At 39.7% G+C, this 21115-nt stretch overlaps 1 protein-coding gene across 1 annotated transcript in view; it reads left to right on the top strand.

Annotated features, from left to right (window-relative positions):
* The window catches only part of DCDC1 (doublecortin domain containing 1), a 490018-nt gene extending 480919 nt beyond the window's left edge, over positions 1-9099 (top strand). The window contains 1 exon segment of the mRNA XM_010332310.2: positions 7950-9099. The gene's annotated coding sequence lies outside the window, so the exon portion shown is untranslated.
* Positions 9100-21115: the final 12016 nt, after the last annotated feature.

Here is a 21115-nt window from a genome sequence, read left to right as displayed (position 1 = left end):
TTTAATAAATGGTGTTGGGAAAACTGGCTAGCCATGTGCAGAAAGCAGAAACGGGACCCCTTCCTGACACCTTACACCAAAATTAACTCCAGATGGATTAAAGACTTAAACATCAGACCTAATACCATAAAAACCTTAGAAGAAAATCTAGGCAAAACCATTCAGGACATAGGTGTAGGCAAGGACTTCATGACCAAAACGCCAAAAGCAATGGCAACAAAAGCCAAAATAGACAAATGGGACCTAATCAAACTCCACAGCTTCTGCACAGCAAAAGAAACAGTCAGTAGAGTGAATCGGCAACCAACAGAATGGCAAAAAATTTTTGCAGCCTACCCATCTGACAAGGGGCTGGTATCCAGAATTTACAAAGAACTAAAGCAGATCTACAAGAAAAAAACAAACAAGCCCATTCAAAAATGGGCAAAGGATATGAACAGATACTTTACAAAAGAAGACATACAGGAGGCCAACAAACATATGAAAAAATGCTCATCATCACTGGTCATCAGAGAAATGCAAATCAAAACCACATTGAGATACCATCTCACACCAGTTAGAATGGCGATCATTTAAAAATCAGGAAACAACAGATGCTGGAGAGGATGTGGAGAAATAGGAACACTTTTACACTGTTGTTGGGAATGTAAATTAATTCAACCATTGTGGAAGACAGTGTGGCGATTCCTCAAGGACCTAAAAATAGAAATCCCATTTGACCCAGCAATCCCATTACTGGGTATATATCCAAAGGATTATAAATCATTCTACTACAAGGACACGTGCACACGAATGTTCATTGCAGCACTGTTTACAATAGCAAAGACCTGGAACCAACCCAAATGCCCAACGATGATAGACTGGATAGGGAAAATGTGGTACATATACACCATGGAATATTACGCAGCCATCAAAAACGATGAGTTCACGTCCTTTGTAGGGACATGGATGAACCTGGAAACCATTCTCAGCCAACTGTCACAAAAGCAGAAAATCAAACACCGTATATTCTCACTCATAGGCGGGTGTTGAACAATGAGAACACATGGACACAGGGAGGGGAGCACTACACACTGGGGTCCGTTGGGGGGAAATGGGGGAGGGGCGGGGGGGGAGGTGGGAAGAGATAGCATGGGGAGAAATGACAGATACAGGTGAGGGGACGGAAGGCAGCAAACCACACTGCCAAGTGTGTACCTATGCAACAATCTTGCATGTTCATCACATGTACCCCCAAACCTAAAATGCAATAAAAAAAATAAATAACTAGGACTGATCTAGGTGCTGGGCATGCAAATGTGAATGCAATAGTTGTGACTGCTTGGATAGGCCTTGAATGTTGGAGTACCAGGCACGAGATGAGCTCGGAGGGGCACTCATGAGCTTGATTGTGAGGGCCTTGTAGGGAGTGCTATGAAGTTGGGAGATTATATATATATAAGTGCACTTTATTTATAGAACTTGAACAAGTTTAATGTAATACACAATATCTAGTCCAACATTCACATTAGTTCTCTTTACTGGCTTCCCACTGCAATATATGTATGTGTATGTATATATATATATATATGCATATATATGTGTATATATATGTATGTGTGTGTATCAGTGTATTTAATACACTAAGTGTACTCGTGTTTTATCTCCATAATTCCCTTAAGAAATGATGGAAATATTCTTGAGTCATAGCTAAGCACCCAGAGATTATAACGAGGACCCAGACGTTGGAAAGCTAAACAAGTGAGTTTGAGGTGCTGAAGCTCTCCATGTTTATTAAGCTGCCTTGCGTGCTGATACAATCTTGCTATTTTTAATGGTCACAGGAATAGTATCAGTGCTTGATATATCAAGCTGTAATAATATCAGTGCTATATACAAAGAAAGATAGTTGATAGGTCAGACAGATAGATGACAGACAGATAGATTACAGACAGATAGATAGGGCAGTGGGAAGCCAGTAGAGAACAAATGTGAATGTTAGACTAGACATTGTGTATTAAGTTAAGCTTGTTCAAGTTACAAGTTACATAGACTCTCTTAGTTTGCCTCTGGTGATGGAGGTTTGTTGGGAGGATTAACAAGGAAGTGAGGACGCACAGGAAAGCCCAGCAAACAGGCTTCATGGTGGCCTCTGTTCAAGATTCATGCCTGTCTGGGTCCCAGTGGCCACCCAAGTAGTCTGCCATTCCTGCTGTTGACTTCCCTATTTCTCTGTGCTTCCTGATCCTCATGTGAACTTTCTACTTATCCAAGGGCTCTTCTGTGGTACACTAAGATATGGCACCTGCCTACTCATGGCTTCTGTTGCTTCATAGCTACTGTTTATATTTTTTTATGCCTTCTATTTCTTTTGGCTCCAGGGTCACTGTACCATCTGAACTACTTTCTTTGTTTTTGAACAGATGATTAAATGGATGGCTTTTACTCATTCCTTTATATTAGGATGTCAGGGCTACGTGACACAAAGCACAGTTTTCCTGTGCATGGAACAGTGTGGACTGATCTTTCCTTGGGAAGCTGTGGACATGGCATTCTTTGCATAGACACGTATTTCTGCCATTGTTATGGTTCTTTTCTTCCATTACCAATGAGGAACGAAATTAGCAATGGAATCAGCTAGGCTGTCGCTATTCCTAATCAGTCACTGAGAGGCTTGTCCTTGGGTATACACTTAAAACTGACTTTGGTGGGGTGACCTTGATGATATTTTCTAAGCAGCCAACACAAAATTGAGGTTAGAATCTATGACTTTGATGACAATATCAGGATGAACACCAGTTGAGATCTTAAGTAACACTTCTGTACATACTCAAGTCTGTCTAAAGAAGTGGATCTTGCAGAGAGTGGCAAAACTCAAGATAGTCTCTGATTGGCATTCAGGAAATATTTTCAAATCAATTCCAATGTCAAACCCCTCTTATCAGACCTTTTCTTACCTCTTGTTTAATGTAGTCATTTTGATAGGATAAATCCCATTACAGATTTTTATTTTTATTACTGTGTCTTCTACTACCCCACTCTCAAAGGCCACACTTGGTAACAGCTTTCCTAGTGTTAAAATGTGAGCTCTGCTCACTGGGTGTGACAGTGTTCTGCTGTGTTTTGAGTTGTAAATCCTCATATTCTCTAGGACATCATGGAGCAGTATTATCCACTAGATAACAGCCAGTTCCCATGGGAAGTTTGATATGGGCCACATCCATACATTTAACCAAAGCTATGTCTTCAAGAGGCTTCTCAGAGTTTTCACATGGCAGTGGCAGCACATACCAGGGTCAACAGGACTCTGCCTCACTCAGGAAATGACTTGACGGCAGAGGTTGATTTCTATTTGCACAAACATACAACTGTTAATATGAGTAAAGTGGATTCATTTATAGGATTTGTAAGTACTTCAGAGTTTTTACTTACCTATCTGACTTCAGACCACTGCCATCGTTCACTGAGATAATACCTCTAATTTTCCAACTAGTCATTGCACACTCCACCCCTGGAGCCTTGCTGCTATCAAATTCTTTATCAAAGTTGTAGCCAGAACGTTCTTTCTAGAATAAGAATCATATCATGTCACTTCCTTGCTTAAAGAGCTTAAGTGGCCCCCTGTTGCCATCAAAATGAAGGACAAACTCCTTCCCGTGTGCCTAAGGCCTTTGGAATCTGGAGCTCCCCTGGCTCTGCAATCTGTCTTCTCAGCCCTTTGCTCACAGCGTTCTGCACTCCGCCCATTCTAAACTTTTCCCCATTCCCCAAGATTGTACATTTTCTCTCACTTTTGTGATTTTGCACATTTTCTTCCTGCAGCTTTCTCATGTTATTTTATATGATTGTGTGGAGAGTTTCCTTCCATGTGCTTTCCCTGTACCTGTTGCTCACCCTGATTGTAGGACTTACCACTGTTGCTCACCCTGATTGTAGGACTTACCGTTTCTCACATTGATCTGCAAACTCCTTGAAAGTAGGGTGTTTTATGTTCCCATTGCCTGAATAGCCCTTACTACATAGGAGGCATTCACAAATATTTGTTGTATGAATGTGAGACTTAGGGTAACTTGTTGGCTTAAAAAGATTTATTTTTGTTCCTTTTTAACCATGCACTGAAATATCTGCTTTTCAAATATAAGTACGACACTGAATCAGAGTTTAGCTTTTTGTAGAACTTTCTTCTCACATGCATTACATCAATCCATAGAACAGCACTTTGCCTTCTTATAAAACAAATCTGCACTTGTTGTTAAGACAGTGTAGACTAAGTTCCCATCATCAAAAGGCAGTCCAAAGCAATGTTGATTATGAACCCTACTTTGCTAACTGTACCTTTCAAAACACTCCCAACGGCCAGATAGAGTGAAAAACACTTTTCTTCCATCAGAGCCCAGACAGATCCTCTTGTTGCAGGCAGCCTGGCTTAGAAAGGAAGACATGTCACCCCCTTTCACAAGTGTGATGATTTGTGGCTGAGAAGGGAGAGGCTGCTCTCTGAACCACATGCTCCCTGGTGCAGGCAGGCTAAGGAAAGATGAATGGCATTATAAGACAGACATCTGAATGTTTCGTATTAAATTAGTCCCACAGAGCACCCAGAATTCTCATTCCATAAATCACAAAGTAAAGTAAACTCACTCTCAGTTTAGATTGCTGTGACTTTGGCCTGTGGTGTCATAGATAATCTGAGAACAGTTAAACATTTGTCTGAAATAGTAATAATTTTGAGCATATTTGCTCAGTGGCATAGAGGTGACCCAGACTGATCTCTGCTGCCAGAAACAGCATGTAAATGGGAGTCAGCCAATTTAGAAGATTTCTAAACAAGAGTCACTGCTTCTCACATCCTCTGTCTACTCTAAAATGACCATGAGCTCTTTCCGGAGCTCCTGGGTACCGCAGGCCCAGATGAGCAAACTTCACTCTTTCTAAAGAGCAGGTATGAGCCTGGCCAGGTAGCTCACACCTGTAATCCTAGCACTTTGGGAAGCTGAGGCAGGAGAATTGCTGGAACCTGGGAGGTGGAGGCTGCAGTGAGCCGAGATTGCACCACTGCATCTCAGCCTGGGTGACAGAGCAAGAATTCCTCTCAAAAAAAAAAAAAAAAAGCCGATATGAAAGAGTGCTGATACACCCCTCCCCCTCTACTAAATTGCAGTTATAATGCCATTTTGAAATCCACCTTCACTTTGTCTTGGTCTAAGAATCAGAGTTAGGAAGCATCTTGATTCTACTAAAGCCACATTTCTCTTCAATGACAAAGGCTTATTCTGAGACTATTTTACATATCCTTGGATCTGTTCTGGTTCTTCCATTCTTGAGCTGACATTGTGGGTATTTGGAACACTAATTAAAATGGAAAGAACATTGGGCTGGATTCATGAGATCATTCAACTTGATGCTGACTGGCTGAGATACTGTATAATCTGCCACATCCTTTTCTAGAAAGTGAAAAGAGCAGATTTTTAATCTTTAAAGTTGCATCCAACTTTAAAAATCTGATTCTAATTCAATAATAAGATATGATTAGACAGATATGACTTTTTTTCCCCCTCTCTTTCTCTTCCAGCTGATTCCTGGAATTTCATCACCTGCTTAGTAGGGACTTTCTACAGGTGCTTACCAGGATCTGCATAAAGGGCCACTTCACCTTCATAAGCCCAATTTAAGTCTCACCAGAGCAACAGAGGGAGGTCATAGCATGACTTTGTGGTAGCCAAGGTGTGGAGGTGGCTCCTTCCAGGGAAAGATTCCTGGACTTGGAGACATAGGCCTGGCTTGAGTCTTGCCTTCCTGTACTCTTGGGAAAGTTGCTTGGTATAAGCCTCAAATAAGATCATTAACATGGAAGGAGAAGGGCACCAACATTTTTAGAGTGTGCATCTGTACCAGGCTCCATATTGGACCTTTACACAGGTGTTGTCTCTCTGAATAAGTATTCACAACCACCCTATGAAGTAGATATGTCTTTTACTACTTTTACATTTTACAGATGGGAAAGCTGGGCTTTTACGAAGTGAAATATCTTTGCCAAAGGCACCAGCCAATAAGTGAAAGAGCTGGGATCTGTACCCAAATCTGCGTACCCTCAAAGCCTGCTGTTTCCATTTAGGTACCCTAGAAACCCCTTGTAAGTTTTCAGTGCAACAGAAATGTTAGATGTGGTCTTGGCCATTCTGAAAATGAGCTCACTAGATACCTTGAAGTGATCATTTTATGGTTTAGTTGCTGCTTATTTGAATGATTTTCCTGATGACAATTGAGTTAGGCAAGGTAAGCTACGTTTGGATGCCCAACCCAAGGTGGGAGAACAGAAATCTATTTCTCTCAGTTCTGGAGGCTGGGAAGTCCAAGATCACAATCAAGGCACTGGTGTCAGGTGAGCGTCTTCTTACTGCTTCCCCACAGGGCAGAAGGTGGAAGGGAAGAGAAAGCAAACCCACTCCCACATGCCCTTTTTATAGCAGCATTAATCCATTTATGAGAGTAAATCCCTCATGACCCAAATACCTCTCAAAATGCCCCACATCCCAACACTGCTGCATTAGGGATTCAGCTTATAAAACATGAATTTTGGAAGACATATTCAGACCACAGTAGAGGCTATAATGAAGTACCACAAGATGGGTATCTTAAACAACAGAAGTGTATTGTCTCACAGTTCTGGAGACTAGAAGTCCAAGATCAAGGTGTTAGCAGCACTGATTCCTTCTGAGGGCTATGAGGAAGAATCTGTGCCACCTCTCTCCTTAGCTTCTGGTGGTTTTCCGGTGCTGTGGACTGAATGTTTATGTCTCTCTAAAATTCACATGTTGAATACCAGTCCCCAATGTGATAGTAAAAGCTGAGACCTTTAGGGGCTAATTAGGTCAGGAGGGCAGTAGCCTCATGAATGGAATTATTGCCCTTATAAAATAAGCCCATGAGAGCTGCCATGCCCCTTCCACTATGTGAAGACACAGCAAGAAGGCACCATTGGAAACAGGCACCATATGAACCAGGAAGCAAGCCCTCACTAGACACCAAATCTGCTGACACCTTGATCATGGACTTCCCAGGCTCCAGAATTGTGAGAAATAAATTTTTATTGTTTCTAAGCTACCCAGTCTAAGTTATTTCATGATAGAAACCTGAACAGACTAAGAAAAGCTGGCAATCTTTTGGCATTTCTCGGTTGTAGAAGCATCACCTCGATCCCTGCCTTCATATTTATTTGACATTCTTCCTGTGTTCTTGAATCCAAAATTTCCCATTGTTATAAGGACATCAGTGATGTTGGATTAGGAGCCTACCCTAGTGTGACTTCATCTTACCTAATGACATCTGCAGTGATCTTATTTCCAAATAAGATCACATCCTGAGGTGCTGGGGTTAGGATTTTGACATGTGAATTTTGGAGGAATGCAATTCAACCCATAATAGTAACAAAAATCACACTCTTTCTTGATGACCCTTCTCTCTCTCTCTCTCTCTCTCTCTCTCTCTCTCTCTCTCTCTCTTATGTCTTTCTTGTTTCTTACTAACACTGATGTCTGATATTAATGGAAAAACCATTAAAAAAACTATTATCCTATGAGGTAAAGTGAATGCACTCAACTGTAAAAGGAAGACTTATCGATCAATTTTAGTTAAACCTTGCTTGTCTGACACTTTGCAGCTAAGGAATGTGTTTTTATTGCCTGGCCAGATAGTTCAGATTTCCGGTCAGTCTTAGTAAAGACCCCTTTTATAACATTGATAAAATTTTATCACAGAGCTATGAAAACAAAATTAGATTTCATAACTCACATCAGGCCTTGAAGGGGATGCCTCTATAAATTTTACGAACCCTATCAAGCTTTAATGCACCTATTCTGATAATTTTTTAAAATAGCAAATTGTACTCAACTTCCTACTATGTGTGTATATAAATGTGTGTACATGTATATACATATATATATGTTTTTTTCTCTTTCTCTACCTTACAGGAAAGAAAAACTTTCTTCACCTGCTTATAAACGGAAGACTGTGACAGGAAGGTCAATTATTTAGATCACTGAAGACTCTAAGTTTGGCAAATCTAAATAAGAATCCTGCGTGGTTTATTTACAAATTTAGTCATAAAATTTATCCTTCAAAAAAACTCAGTTTTTTTCAATGGGCATATTTTGAAGAATGAACATTGACAAATCAGACAATATATCCATAAATTCATAGTAAGACATACCATAATCCAGAACATCGTTAGCCATGGACATTTTGTATGCTAGTGAAATCTGTATACATTCTCAAGATTTTTCTAGTTTATAATGTGGCCTCTTGGAAAAAAAATGCGTATGTGTTGAATGCATGTTTTGTCTCCCCAACAAGATGATAGGTGCCTAGGCAGGGAGACTCTTGGTTTTATTTAGTTGGATAGAGCTCTATCCACAAAGGCTCATTGATAAAACTCATCAGTCCCACCCCACAGAAACATGTTGGGGACACGGGGTTCAATCCTTGTACTCTTGACCTGGGCCACAAACCGAAATTACAACAGTAAAATGGGAATAGAGGATCTGCTTTGTAGAATTTCATTTCAGTCAGCTGTTCAGGAACTACAATCCTCAGAGTCAAATTAAGTGGAGTTATACTTGGAAAGTTCATTCTGCTTTTCAGAGGCAAAAAACACTTCTTGAAATTGTGCAAATGAAAGAAATGTCGTAGTATAAACTAGACATCTTATATCCTTAAAATATATATCTGATGATTATAAATTTTGGTTTCAAATCCCAAGTTTGAAGAAACATCCAAAAATTATGTGAAATTACTTATAAATGAATTGACAACATTTGAGACTTTGACAGACAATGATGAAGCAGTTCTCAAGCTGATTTGATTTATGTCTTCCTGTAAGAATCTTTTGGAAAGCCATAATCTCACAAAATGCATGTGTGCAAAAAATGTTTCTTCATGCTATACTTGGGGGTTCCCATAACTATGGATGAACTTTCTAAATAAAGAAGTTCTGATAAAAGAGAGGATACTTCTCATTTCCTTAATTTTTAAAGCCTGAAGGACACTTAATCCATACTTCTCAAATGGACAATTTCTAAATACACGTCAAATGAAGCGATTCTAACTTTCACTGTAATATCTTATTTTGTTACATTCAAAAATAATAAACCACGTAGATTTCTTAGCATCTGTGGATGTGATTTTTGCATCTAGGAATCTTAAGTGGGCAAAGAGAAAGAAATATAAACTTCCTCAAACTGTGTTGTTAATTTTGGTCATTCCTTGGAGAAAACTCTTATTACCTGGAAGGAAAAAAGCTAATTAAGTCGACATGTCTCACAATCACAAAACCATTTTGCTGGCTCCTAGTAGCATGTAGCAGAAGGAATACATGCTACTTTCCTTTGTCTGTCAGGAGAATAACAGGGAACACCAATAGGCCTGGCAGTTGGGGACTGAAAGTCAGCAGAGGAGTGGCCTGTGAATGCACAGAGCCTGCTTGGAAATCCCGGCTGTTTGGTGATACAAAAATGGGGCACCTTGGGTTGGAACCCACAGTTGTCTTCACTGCTGCACTTTTAGTGCATTTATCTCTTATGTAAGATGGTGATGTTGCCAAGTGTTCAGATGACTTTCCAATTATTTTATTCCTAAGTCATGTTACAACTATACTTCTATTAATTTAGTCACTATTTACTGTAGTTTCAGTCATAAATCCTGCACAGAGTGACTTCTGATTCTTTTTAAGGTATTTAGAAACCTCCTTAAAGCTATTAAATTTTTATATGAAGAAACATATTGGATTATGAATTAATGTCACTGTCATTGGCCAATTCTCAGATTAAGAGCACTAGACTAGAAGCAGGAAGATACCCTTCAAGACTGCTCTGTCTGTCTACTGTTTTGTTCCCAGAACCCAGCATGGTGCCTGAAACAGAGTAGGTGCTCATTAAACCTTTGTTGAATATCAAATATAGAGTTGAGTTTCAACTCTGGCTTGATTCTCACTATCTATGGGACGTAACTATTTTCTTACCTGTTGAATAAGAATAGTAATATTTCTCTTCAGCCTCCAAAAGTTATTTTTAGCATTAGATACAATGAAGCATGGATAAGCACTTTTTCTGTGTTTTTAATGAAAGTAGTAGTCTTCAAAATTAGCCATATGTACTGTAGGGGAAGAAAAATAACTTTCTCACAAACCTTCTGCATTCTTAGCTGGGACAGACCACTGACAAAAGACAGACAGACAAGAGAAAAACAAACAAGTGTATTAGTACGTATATCCCATTTATATATGGGAAGTACCCAGGAAATGAGGAATTCTCAAAGAGATGCCCTAAGTTTTAGGCTTAAATCTCATCTTTAACTAAAACAAAGAAAGAAGGGTGCAGGAAGGACCAGTTAAAAGGAAATGGTCAGGGTTCTCAGGAGGGGAAGTCTCGCCTGGTAGGTAAGAACACAGCTGCAAAAGCTAATGAAAGTTAACTAGGAAGCTACCATCTATGTATCAGACACTATGCTAGTACTTAGATGCATTGACCTGTTTAATCTGCACAGCTAGTATTAGCTCTACTTTGCATATCTGGAAACTGAGGCCCTGATGTTAGGCATATTTGCCTCAAGTCTCATGGCTAAGAAGGGGCTGAGTGAAGTCTGAGACTAACAGTGTGGACACTAAACCCCTACACTAACCATTGCCCACTTGTTTATTGTTTATTCCAGAAGTGTCTTTGAGCACCTACACATGCTAAGTACTTACTGTATCAAGTTCACTTTGACATTAAACAGATAATGTGTCAAGAGAAAAGAAAGTTCATAAAGGAGAAAACTAAAGGAGAAGATGGTGAATGCAAAGTGTACCCACTTGTTCCTTTGACTGAACTCAGGAGAAACACCACTTTTTTTTTTTTTTTTTTTTTGCTACCACTCTCTGAGCTTCTGGAATCTCTCTGTCTGCTCTCTGTTTGAACTTCAGCAAATATAAAACTTATATTTTCTCTTCTCCTGGAGCTTTCAGAATCCCAAAACATTTGGTTTAGATTAAATCCGTTGACTGAGCATTATAATTCGGCTTCAACACAGATGATCCCATCAACCATCGCCTTATCTAACCAAACTGCTTATTACAGTAACAGAGTACACTAGTCAGGGGGAAAGGGCAGGGCCGGGGGAGAAGGTCATTCAGGTTTAGCAGCCACATGTACACAGCAGGGTGGTGTCCTTTTAGAATCGAGAGGAATGGATTCATAAAATCCAATCAGGAGCATGTGTGTGCATTTATACGAGCCATTTTTTTTTCTGCCTGAATCTAAATTATAGAGATTTTAATAGCTGCAGTAATTAGACAAGTATGCAGTCAACCCCATTATGTTCCTGTGTAATATCACACTCCCTAGGGCCCACCTTTTCTGCTTGCTGGGCTCCCTGCATGGGTCCCCTTCCCCCTTATTTTCTACCAAAGGGAAGCAGTTTTCCTTTCAAAGAGCTTACTGTTCACATTGGTTTTATCCCCTCAATCCAGAGGTTGGATTTGCTTTCTCAGGGGTTTCACCATTGCATTGGCCAGTTATGTAAGAAAGGACAGAGCAGGCTCCTGCAATTCATTTGCCTCCCCACAGTGCCTGGTGCACGTGCTGGGAGCACAGTGGATGCTATCACTTGAGAAGAGACTTCGCACAATGCCTGGTGCAGGGTAGACATTCCAAAATTGTTAACAACTTAGTGTATTTTAAAAACACTTGATGATTCAATTATTGACCTTAAAGGGAGCAGAAGCACCTTATTCACTATCTGAAATTATGAAATCCTTCGTAGGATTTCTAGGAAACTGCCTTTCTAGCTCCCTGATTGCCTCTCATTAGTTTTTCTCTCTTGTATTTTGTATGTTTTTATTATCCATAGTAATATTTCACTTTGTCAGCATAGATAATCACCCTGCAGGTGCTAACGGCTGTATCTTGTGCTATACTGGGCATTTTGGATTTTTTATATTGCTGTTTCTTCTAAAACAAAAACAAAAACAAAACTTTGGATGATTTAAAATTAAGGACAGGATGCGCTGTCCTTAATGATTCAGTTTATCCAATTAAGAGATTGACTTTATCCCTTTCACATTTTCTTAGGGGCTCTCAGAAAGCAGCTTTGGTGCCATTTACTTTCTGGTATTATTTTCATGAAGATATTCTCAAGAATAATTGTTAAAAGATGTGTGGAGTTTAGTTCCCTGAAGTCAGCTTTTCCTATCCAGTCCTTCCCCTCCAAAAGGAAAATAACAATCTATAATAAATTAACTATATTTCCTTCATGCGGATCTGAACGTTGTCCCCTTGAAAGCAATTCTGGAAGTCTATGAAGGTGGCCCCCACACTATCTAGAAACAAAAACAAAATCAACCCCCAAACAACATAAAATCAAATGTCTAAATCATCCTTGGAATTGAGTTAGTTGTCACTGGCAAACCAATATTCTCTTTTCTCTGGAAAGTGGTTGCAGCAACAGTGGTGGGGCAATGGTGCTGAGGCTTGGAAGTCAGTGATGTTTCCTAAGACTGTAGTCTAAATCTTTTCTATCAAGGGGGTAAAGGGACAAAGAACTGGGATATTTTTGAAGGATACTCATGATTTGCAACACAAATAAAATCTAGTTTTAAAATATGTGTGTTTTTTCAGCTCCAATGAGTGAAAACGTTCGTTAAACTAAATATTTTGCTTCAACAAGTAAAGACGAAGGGGCTAGATGAGCAAATTAGAATGCAGAAGCTACCTCTGCCGCCAGTTTTCTCTAGAAGAGAATGGCTAATTCATATGCGATGTATTCTTGTCTCTCTTTGGGAGAAAGAAAGGCTGCCCTGGGAGGAGCCCGACTATTCAGCATTTTGCTGCTGGTCAGGATTGATTCCAGATGTGGGAGGTAAATGCTAGAAAGAGTTTGGAAAATGGAGTGGAAATGAAAAATCCCTCAGGCCATTTGAGTGCTGATGACAGATGAGGTAGATATTTTCAGGTAACTAATGAACTTGCTAGGAGCTTGGAGAGTGCTTAGCCCAGTAGACATTTAACAGGCAGGAAAGACCCAGCTGAAATACATGGCTGCTCCCATGCACTGTGCACCCAAAACAGGGGAAAACGGGGGGTCCCAAGAGTAACACATAAATATTGAAAGCTGAGACACAGCCAGCTACTCTGTAAATAAGCTGAATTTGCCTTTTCCTGAAGCTAATTCACAATGTATATGTGAGGTTTTTTTTCAATTTCTCATTATTTGATTTATCATGACTATTTCATCATTTGCAAAGATATTTTTTGAATGTTCCCCATGTGTAAGTCAGTCAGGCAGAATAAGAGTCAGAACAGCATAGTAGTTATATGCAGAGTTTCTGGAGTGACTCAGACATGGGTTCAAATATTGGCTCTGCCACTTTCTCCATTAATTTTGAGGAAGTCCCTCTCAGCCTCAGTTTCTTTATTTATAAAATGAGTATAATCTTAATGTGTATTTTGAATGAATTGTGAGAATTAAGTGAGATGTTGTATTAAAGCACTTAGCTCAACACTTAATTAATGCTCAATAAATGTAAAGCTAACATCATAATTTTTGTTACTGCAGGACTGGCATTTAGGCCAGGAGGCAATACATCATCTCAGCATGGAAAGAGTTTAATCTTTTTAGTAGTGGAGATTTTATGATTTATGAGCCATTCGTATCATTAATAAATGCTGCTATTTTCAACTTTAGTATTGGTATTTCAGAGTGCTTGGTTGCAAGCAACAGAAATCTATACAATTGACAACAAAAACCACCAGGAGATCACAGGTAGGGTAATAGGGGGCTTACAGAATTGAAGGGATGCCAGAGAATAAAGCTTACATATAAACAAGAAGCCCAAGAAGCTGAAGGCAAGAAGTAGACCAGGAGACACAGAAAGCTCTGGTACCCAGGGCAGTCAGGCAGGTGAATAACTTCTCATTATTTATCTTGGATCCAGAGCAGTAGCCCAACATTCAAGGTCTCAGGAGAGAAGATCATGGCTGACTGACCAGGCTCTGTTCACATGCTCAAACCCTGGCTGTATGAGAGGACACAGAGAGCAAAGATATGCAGAAGATCAGCCCCCAACATTACCCTTTACCTCGGTCATCGATGCAAGGAGAAATTGGGATACTATAAAGATGGAAAAGGCATGCTGGGAGCCAAAACTCATAAGCATCCATCATTACTGATCCAATATTATACAATGCTTTCCACAGAATTTTTGCTTTCTCATAAGCATATGCTGTTCGGTATAATGATCATGTTGCTCAAGTCACACTCCCAAGTTCTAAGAGCTAGAAAAGACTTAAAGGCAACCACCAGTTTCTCTTGCCTACTTAGAAAGGGAAAGCGGTGCATGGACTCTATCTCTGACTGGGTAACAATGCTCTGAGAAGAAAGACTATGCACACACACACACACACACACACACATACACACTGAAAGGGGCCAGAAAGGTAAAACCAGGGTTGCCACCTAACAGTGGTGCAGATTGAGAAGGTGATGGGGGGCTGAAATTTACTCTCTAATCCTCTCATGATGCCTCTGCCCAGGGGAAGAAATTTCTTTTTATAATTTTCACAAGGACATCCCCACATTGTCTAGTGCTGAACACTTGATGTTACATCAGCTAAGAAGGGGTGGCATTTTTGAAGATGGACAAAGATGCTTTATGGGCTAGTGATGACCCTTGCTAAATCCCACACTCCCCAGAAGAGAGGGAGAAAACAAAAGAAACAGGGATGGCTGCCACCCTCCATCTCTTTCTTTTGGCATTTTTTTCTTGTCTTTTTTTTTTCTTCTTTCTCCTTGAGTCAGAAAATCTCAACATTGAAGGACAACAATGTTGTCCAGTGTCCAACACTGGACAACCACCTAATCTGATACTCACTGAATAGTTAAACTGTATCTCCCCAACATAATACCCATGGCAATTGGTCTTCCACATGTAAGCATCTCCATGGTCAGGAAATTTGTCACCTTACCACGTAGTCCTTCTCCCTTCTGATAGTTCTGAGGAAAATTCTTTCTTACATCGACCTGAGATATAGGTACTTGTAATTCCTATTCACTCTGATTTGTTCTATTATCTATGGCTACAGTGAGCAAGGCTGATCCTTCTTACAAATGAGAGGCCTGTCAACAGTTGAAGTCCAATGTGATGTTTCTCCAAGACTGTAATTTTCACACTCAGTCCTTGGGCAACATGATTTCACAATAGATCTGTTGGAAACTTCTTTAATTTATCTCTCACTTATATAGCCTTTTTATGATGTGTCATCCAGAACTAAATATAGTAACTAAACATCATCCAAATGAAGCTTACTGGAAGTATTAATAATTATAAAAGTAATAATAATAGTGCTGCCTCAATGAAGTTAAAAACTGACTATATGCTAGGCATTGTGATACATTCCCTATGATATTTAATAAACATAACAACCTTTTTGAGATGCTGTCATTTTTTCCTATTATAGATGATGAAATAGCCTTTGAGAGGTTAAGTCATTCACCAAAAATTTCCATGGTTAGTAAGTGGTAGTGATGGGATTCAAACCTGAGTGGCCCTGAGACCAGAAGCGCCCATGCTACCCAGTTCACTATACTTCTCTTACTACAGGTAAAAACTACATCAACTCTCTTCTTTTTGCATTCCTCCTGAGTGCTTATCAAGATTTCACCAGCCTTCAGCAAATTATCTGATATCATGCAGTGCCAGGGTTCTCATTCTGGTACATGTCACCTGCATGAAACAGTTTTTGATAGAGATTATACTGCTGGATCCAGAGAGGAAGGGTATATCAAAAGTAGGTTGTGGGAGAGTAGAAAGTATTGGACCTAAACTTCCATGATTAACTCCATGTGTTTTACTCAAGCATCAGGTTGCTATTTAGACTTCTTGGAAGCTTTGGAAATTTTGATGGTGTTTTTTGGAGAGTGGCTTGGGAAGCCAAAAGAAAGTTGAAGACAATTACTGCTTTAACCAAAACAATAGAACAGCAGGAAGTCTCGTAGCTTCTCCTCTCTTTATTCATTTAGCCCTGGAGAAGTCTATGAATCATGTTATACACTGAATTTCCAACTTGGTGGACATTGGCCCTTTTCATTGTCCCAAGCTCGTTTCATTGCTTTGTTTCTGGGCCTTATAGGAAATGATTCAAGCACTCCATGGAAGATGATCAGTTCTCAAGCTAACCCCATGCAAGTACAAAGAATTCTCCCAAAGCCATATGATAGCTGATAAGATTTCTGTCATCTTCAGTCAGGGGAAAGACCAAATTGCTTCAACAAGTTTGCTTCCTTAGTTCTGGGTGCAGGGGCTCACTCTCCTGTAATCCCAGAACTTTGGAAGGTCCAGGCAGAAAGATCATGTGAGCCCAGGAGTTTGAGACCAGTTTGGGCTACATAGTGAGACCCCATGTCTGATAAAAACAAAGAACAAAAATGTTACTTCCATAGCTGCTACAGCTCTCCTAACAGTCCTAGAACTCTGGAAAGTCATTACGCTCTAATCACCTTAACTGAGTTCACGCTGCCCTTTAGTAACAGAATAATGAATTCTGTTAGGATTGCACCAACAAAAACATGTGTAAAACAGTGTCATAATACTACTTGTAAAATTCAGTGGTAAAATCCAGAATGTTATGAAATAGCTTCTCTCTGCTTTTTTAGGGAAGGGGTTCTCTTCAGTCATTCTCATTCTTTTATCTCAGTCCCTAGCTTAGTTGTCAGTACATGGTGGACAGTCAATAAATAGTTTTTGAACATCAGCTTTAACCTAAGACAGAGGTGCCTTAAAAATGCCCAATCCTTCAGGAGGTTGTGAAATAGAATGTATGTTTAAAACTGTCAGCTACTTTGGATTGTGAAGTCTTGTTTTTCTATTTGCTACACACCTTAACCCCCTTAGATAAAATAGGCTACTTTTATGTTTCACCAGTCTCTCTTTCCACTACCGTCAATGGCAACTCAAAACTACACCCTTTGATGTAGGTATTCTCTGATACTCTCCTTTTAAATCTCCCAGATGAAATGTTTAAAAGGAATTCCAAACTTCGGTCTCCTTCAAACTGACTCTATGCTGAATATGTAATGTTACCTTTTAAATTTAGAGATTTTACTGGCTAAGATTTGTCATTTGGACCTCAAATTTTAGGAAGAAAATGCTAGATTATAATTCAAAAGATCAGTTTTACTTTTTGTATGTAATATAGCCCACTAGGTGGCATATGAACACATAGAAAACTTGGTCTATGTATTAAAGATGAATTCAGTCTACTGTTTTAAAAATAGGTTTTAAATTGCGTTGAACTATATGGTTGTAATAGTATTGAAACTCTTAGCATTTGTGAACTGGAAAAATCGGCAGTGAAAGAACTATGTTTCTGTATTAGATAAGAGATGTTCTAATAGAATCCTGCTGCTCCTTTTGATGGAGTACCGTTCTGAAATTGCATCCAAGGATGAAAAAGTTGTTACAGCGGCACCCTGTTAAATAGCTCCTGTTGCTGTGAGGTGTGATTAAAAGACATAAGCCAGCAGAAAATGTGACACAAAGGGCACCTATATAAAAAATTAACAGACTACTTGATATCATCTGTGCCAGATTTAGAAATACAATAAAGCCCTTGTTTTTGTCTGTTTTGTGCTGCTATCACAGAATACCACATACTGGGTAATTTATAATGAACAGAAATTTACTGGTTCACAGTTCTGGAAGCTGAAAACTTCAGTATCAAGGTGCTGGCACCTAGTAAGTGTCTCCTGGCTGCATCATCACATGGCAGAAGGTGAGAGAGTGAGAGATGGAGCAAGAGGAGACTAAAGGCACCCTTGGTAACAGTACCAATCCCACCATGGAGGTGGAGCCCTCATGGCCCTGTCAGCTCCCTCCCAGTACTGTTTTGAAAACAATTCAGATTTCAGCATGACTTTTGAAGGAGACAAACATTCAAACCATGGCATCCCTCTTCCAGCATTCAGCATTTCTGGGCTAAGGAAATGGAAGCAGCTTGGATAAGGAAAGGAAAGTCTCCAGAAGAATCCCTCCTCCTGTGGGAGCACAGCTGTGTGTGTTAAACGGCAAGTTTCTCCTTGACCAAACTCTGCTCAGGCCCTTCTGAACTCTTTTCAACTAGGCCTCTACTTTTGAACTTTTGTGTTCATCTCAGCATCATCTAGTTCCAGCAAGAACCCTGCTAAGTCAGTTCAGCTCTCTGCCATCTTTGATCACCTTTAGTAACTAATCAGACTCTTCATGCTCCACCATCCCCCAGGTGATGTCACCCTGGCCTGCCTTCAGCAAGAATCCCATTAGGTTGCTTTAGCTACTATCCTCCACTTATTCCTAATGTTTCCTTACTAATTGTTGCACTGGGCCTCTCCACCCCCCACCACTCTGCTTCTTGGTTATAAATTTCCTCTTTTCCTTGTTATACCCAGAGCTGAGGCTACCAGGGCTCAGAAAACAACACCCCAGAGTATGGTACTTTGACAAGCTGGGGACTTAGATCTAAAGAAGCAGCATCAGAAACAAAGTCTCTCTGATCTCCCTCTCCCCTCGGTCCTGTTTCTCTCCTGAAGTGCAAGGAGGGGTTTTCTCTGAGTTTTTCCTCATCTGATGAAGAGAAGTCCCTCTGGAAAGGCATGCAATTTTTGTAAACCCTTTCCCTAGAAACTACATTAACTAGAGAAGATTAATTCCTATGGAGGAGAGGAGACGAAAGGCCTCCAGGCCCAGGATACACCGCCAGACAGACTTTTCACCTAGTCTTCTGAGGTTAGCAAGCCTCAGAAGGCTTTATCGGCATAATAAGACAACCTTTGTTTGCAGTGCAGTCTCTCTCCTCATCCTCCCGTAGCTTGGCACCACTACGGTCCGGGAGCCTTTTTCTATAGCTCAAAATGCTATTTAAGCTTCAACCATCTGGTCCTTCTTTGAGTATCATATTTTGTGTGGTTTCTATGCACATGTGCACATAATACATTTGTATTCCTTTTCTCCTGTTAATCTGTTTACTGTCAGTTTATTTCATAGACTCGAATTACCAAACCTTCAGGAGGAAAAAGGAAAAATCTCCTTTCACCCCTGCAAGCACAGTCACCTCTCTCCTGCACTGCAAAACTGCATCTCAGTTGTTCCTATTTCTGTTGAGATGGTCCTGAATAAAGCCAGTCTCACTGCCCTTCAACAAGCATCATGAATATTTTTTTCAGCTGTGCACCTTGCTCTGTTTAGATAACTAGCAATTTGTCCAAGAGTACATTTTAAAGACCTTCTGCCATCTTTCAAAAAGGATTTAATAGCTATATGCTTTATGAAATCATTATCATTTTTGCTTAAAAATGTTTAGTTCTTTAAACATTTTACTCTAAGATCCTAGATCTTTAGGAAGTTTTTCTTTACTTTCTAGACCTGGGAAAGTGATCCCCTGCAATGTGCTTCCACAGCGCCCTATATTTCTGCTGTTCTTGCCTCAGTTACACATGACTATAATCACCTGTTTAAGACTCGTCTTAACTCTAGACTGAAAGCTCAGTGAGAGGAGAGAACCTGGCTGCCTTGCTAACCACCATATCCTCAGGGGGATGCACAGCAGTGCCTAGCACTGAAAAGGTATTTGCTGACTAAAGAAAAATGACTTTCAAAGAAGAAAAGTGAATATATTATCCTCTAAACTAAAAGTCTTAAAATGTTTGCAAGGGATCCTCTATAACATAAAATTCAAAGTTATTCTCTTTCTTATATTCCCAGAGATTCCAGTCTCTGTTTTTATGATGATTCTGGCCTTCTGCATTAAGACACCACTAGAGCAAATAGCATCCAAAAACTGCCATCCAGAAATAACTTTGGGCTGTGCAAGTCTAATTGAAAGTATTCAATTAAATTAACATTTATTGACCACCAGTAGATATGAGAACCAAACTGTACAGGAAATATTTGGTATTTTACCTTCACCAGGGATCTTCCCAAATGCACTATAATGTATCAAAATGTCTTATCATTTTTCTTTAATTAGATGGCTTTGGACAGATGTTCAGGAAACAGTATACATTATGCAACAAAGTTTTTCTTAATTTTTGTCAAAGACAACCTTGCAAACAGGACTGGAGCTTCTGGCATCTTCTGGAAAGGAAATTTCATAAATGAGTCTTTGTAGCAGAGGTCACAAGTTTAGTCTCTGACATTGTATCAACTGGATTGGCATCCCAGCTCTACCACTTCCTGTCTTGAGACCTTGAGTACCTTATTTAACCTCTTATGAAGCTGTCGTTTTAAAAGGGTAAAAGCTAGTTTTAAAAGGTTAAAAACAGCATCCATCTTACAGGGCTATTGAGAAGATTAAGTGAAATAAGATGCATAAGCTCTTAGCATAGTGGCTGGCCCATAGCAAGAGATCAATAAACATTAGATATTATTATCATTATTATTTATCAGAATGGCTTTTCTTAGAAGCCTTTTACAATCAATGACAGCCAAAATGAATATTCCATAGGTTCCCTCATACATCTTTTGGTTCTGTCCATTAGACCCTGATATTGGGGCTACAAATAAGTATAAATGTGCCCCAAGCATATGCTAGGTTTTCGTACTGAAATCAAGAGCCACTGAGAATCATCCAACTCCTTTTCTCTTTTTTGGAACAATTTTTTTCTGTCGATTATTCCCAAGATTAGATGTCCCCCAACATGCATTTATTCATTCATCTATCCATTTAACAGACATGGATTGCTAAGCAGTAGTTACTGTGAATCCATAAATTCTACCTCAGAAAATCTGCAGCTTGGAGGGAAAAGTGAAACATGCACATACATGTAATTTTAAAAGAGGTGGAAAGTGATGGGAGTCCAAGGGAAGAGACATAGTGCAGTGAAATTCAGAGTGGAGAGTTGCTGCTATCATATTTCAGGACTCACACTGTGTGCCCATGTAGACAGAGAGACACTAGCAGGGATACAAGAAAAATGGAAGCCCCTGTTCTTGTGCTCATTGAGGTTCAGAAAACAATATCCCAAAATGAAGGCCTCAGAAACAAAGTGTTTTTGTGAGCTTCTCCTGCCCTCTTGTCTCTCAGTCCCATTCTCCCCTGAGGCTAGCTTTAGCCATAGAAACTGCAATCCCTTT

Source organism: Saimiri boliviensis, chromosome 6, assembly GCF_048565385.1.
Source record: "Saimiri boliviensis isolate mSaiBol1 chromosome 6, mSaiBol1.pri, whole genome shotgun sequence".
In the NCBI taxonomy this organism is placed as follows: domain Eukaryota; kingdom Metazoa; phylum Chordata; class Mammalia; order Primates; family Cebidae; genus Saimiri; species Saimiri boliviensis.
Note: the sequence above shows the minus strand (reverse complement) of the source record. Positions and strands in the feature narration are given on the sequence as shown.